The following is a 3,599-nucleotide window of genomic DNA, read 5'->3' as shown; positions in this document are numbered from 1 at the left end:
AGTGGGGGTAATCAAATTTCTCTTGGTGGAAGTGTGGGTCGAGGCCTTCTAAACTAATCCCTAGAGAATAAACAAGTTTGATTGGCTAGGGAGATAGATCGGGCGAAAATGGAGCTTTGATCAACAAGGGAGCTTGGGATGGAAGAGGTGGTCAGCTCGGAGAAGAAGACCCCCCTTATATAGTGAGAGGGAAGATCCAACCGTTACCTACTTACTCAGCCCGTGACATGCGGTATTACCGCACAAACATACGGTACTACGCAAAGGCATGCGGTACTACCGCAAGGCACTACGGTACTACCACTTGCGCGACAGGAGCCAGACGAGCCCCTATTGCGTTAAAGCAATGAGCGGTAGAACCGCCGGAGCGATACTACCGCGTGCCCTTGCGGTACTACCGCAAGGCAGGGTTTGTCTAGGCTGGGAAGGCACCGACTAATAAAAATACATCTGTGGCTACTTCCGCTGAGTTTCGATCGGTGCAAAAATCTGACACGGTACTACCGCATGCAGGGAGGGGTACTACCGCGCATGGCGCGGATATAAAAAATTACTTTTGTGCCTACTTCTGCACATGTCAGTGTGCTGGGCTAGAGGCCATGGTACTACCGCGCTCGAGGAGCGGTACTGCCGCTACCCTGGCCGGTACTATCGTGGGCCACTGCGGTACTACTGCTCCCTTGAGCAGTACTACCGCATGCCTCAACACAATAGCACTTGGAGTCCTTCATTTTGCAGAGACCCGGGTAAGCGGTCGGTGCTTGATACGTCTCCAACGTATCTATAATTTTTGATTGTTCCATGCTATTATATTACCTGTTTTGGATGTTTAGGGGCTTTACTTTACACTTTTATATCATTTTTGGGACTAACCTACTAACTGGAGGCCCAGCCCGAATTGTTTTTTTTCTATTTCAGTGTTTCGAACAAAAGGAATATCAAACGGAGTCCAAATGGGATGAAATCTTCGGGAACGATCTTTTTGGAACAAATGCCAACCTGGAGACTTGGAGTGGACATCAAGCAACAAACGGGGCAGCCACGAGGGTGCCCGGTGCGCACTGTAAGGGTGGGCGCGCTCCCACCCTCGTGGTCCCCTCGATCGTCCACCAACGTACTTCTTCCTCCTATATATACACTCGTACCCTGAAACCATCAGAAGCGACCACAAAAATCTAATTCCACCACCGCAACCTTCTGTATCCTTGAGATCCCATCTTGGAGCCGTCGTCGGTGCTCCGTCGGAGGGGGAATCCACCATGGAGGGCCTCTATATCATCTCCAAGGCCTCTCCGATGAGTTGTGAGTATTTTACCACAGACCTTCGGGTCCATAGTTATTACCTAGATGGGTTCTTCTCTCTCTTTGATTCTCAATACAAAGTTCTCCTCGATCTTCTTGGAGATCTATTCGATGTAACTCTTTTTGCAGTGTGTTTGTCGAGATCCGATGAATTGTGGGTTTATGATCAAGTTTATCTATGAGAAATATTTGAATCTTCTATGAATTCTTTTATGTGTGATTAAGTTATCTTTGCAAGTCTCTTCGAATTATCAGTTTGGTTTGGCCTACTAGATTGATCTTTCTTGCCATAGGAGAAGTGCTTAGCTTTGGGTTCAATCTTGCGGTATCCTTTCCCAGTGATAGCAGGGACAGCAAGGCACGTATTGTATTGTTGCCATCGAGGATAAAAAGATGGGGTTTATATCATATTGCATGAGTTTATCCCTCTACATCATGTCATCTTTCTTAATGCGTTACTCTGTTCTTCATGAACTTAATACTCTAGATGCAGGCAGGAGTCGGTCGATGTGTGGAGTAATAGTAGTAGATGCAGGCATGAGTCGGTCTACTTGTTACAGACGTGATGCCTATATACATGATCATGCCTAGATAATCTCATAACTATGCACTTTTCTATCAATTGCTCGACAGTAATTTGTTCACCCACCGTAATACTTATGCTATCTTGAGAGAAGCCACTAGTGAAACCTATGGCCCCCGGGTCTATCTTTTATCATATAAGTTTACCATCTACTTTTAGTTGCATATTTTACTTTCCAATCTATATCATAAAAATACCAAAAATATTTATCTTATCATATTATCTCTATCAGATCTCACTTTTGCAAGTTTCCGTGAAGGGATTAACAACCCCTTTATTGCTTTGGTTGCGAGGTTCTTGTTTGTTTGTGTAGGTGCGTGGGACTTTTGAGGAGCCTCCTACTGGATTGATACCTTGATTCTCAAAAACTGAGGGAAATACTTACACTACTTTGCTGCATCACCCTTTCCTCTTCAATGAAAACCAACGCAAGCTCAAGACTTTGGAAGAAGGATTTCTGGCGCCATTGCTGGGGAGGTCTTTGCTCAAGTCAAGACATATCAAGTACCCATCACAAACTCATCTCCCTTGCATTACATTATTTGCCATTTGCCTCTCGTTTTCCTCTCCCCCACTTCACCCTTACCGTTTTATTCGCCCTCTCTTTCCCGTTCTCTTCTCTCTTTCGCTTGCCTCTTGTGTGCTCGTGTGATAGATTGTTTATTTCATTGCCATGGCTGAATCAAAAATAGCTAAGGGTGTGCTTCCAAATTCTAGTACTTTGGATAGTCCCTCTATCCTCTCTAAACTCCTTAATAACAATGCTTTAGAAAGACCTAACAAGGTTACCAATGAGAATTTAAATAATTTTGATGAAGAGGACTCCAGAATTTTCCGTTATTTACTTGATGAGTCTTTAAAAGATGCTTGGGATAGGCTATTAAGGATTCGAGCTAGCTATGTGCCACAATATCAAATTGAGATTTACCTAAAAAGTTTTTATGTTGGGTTACCACCTTCGTTTAAGAAAGTTTTAGATTCTATTTTTGAAAATTGTTTTCTTGAAGGGGATCCTATAGATATCTATGAAAAAATGAAAACTATATTTGGGAACCCCATGAATGATAAGGTTGAATCCACCACTCTCTTATGCTTTTATCAAAACGAAATTATTAAAGAGATGAAAGCTAGCCTAGATGCAAATTTCTGTAACATGCTTAATCTTTCTTCCTCAATTAATGGCCATGTACTTTCCCAAAATATAAGGATAAATGCTATAGATAAGAAAATTTCTCTTTTCTTTCCGAATGCCCAAGATGGCAATACTTAGATCTATTCTCGCTTTTATGCCTAGCTGGGGGCGTTAAACGATAGCGCTTGTTGGGAGGCAACCCAATTTTATTTTTGTTCCTTGCTTTTTGCTCATGTTTAGTAATAAATAAATAATTTAGTCTATGGTTATATGTGTTTTTATGTTTTAGTTAGTGTTTATGCCAAGTAGAACCTATAGGATAACTTACGGTGATAGTTAATTTGATTCTGCTGAAAAACAGAAACTTTGCATGCACGAGGAAACATTCAGTAAATAACAGAAACGTGCTTTTGCATTGATTCTTTTTGCTGTAGATCAATAGACAAATTGCCTAGGACGTCCTATTTTGGTAGGATTTCTAAGGTTCCAGAAGTATTCGAAAGTTACATATTTCTATAGACTGTTCTGTTTTTGACAGATTCTGTTTTTCGTGTGTTGTTTGCTTATTTTGATGCATCTATG

The sequence above is a fragment of the Triticum dicoccoides genome, chromosome 1B, assembly GCF_002162155.2.
Source record: "Triticum dicoccoides isolate Atlit2015 ecotype Zavitan chromosome 1B, WEW_v2.0, whole genome shotgun sequence".
NCBI classification, from domain to species: domain Eukaryota; kingdom Viridiplantae; phylum Streptophyta; class Magnoliopsida; order Poales; family Poaceae; genus Triticum; species Triticum dicoccoides.
The sequence above is the reverse complement of the archived record's forward strand: the minus strand, read 5'-3'. Positions refer to the sequence as shown.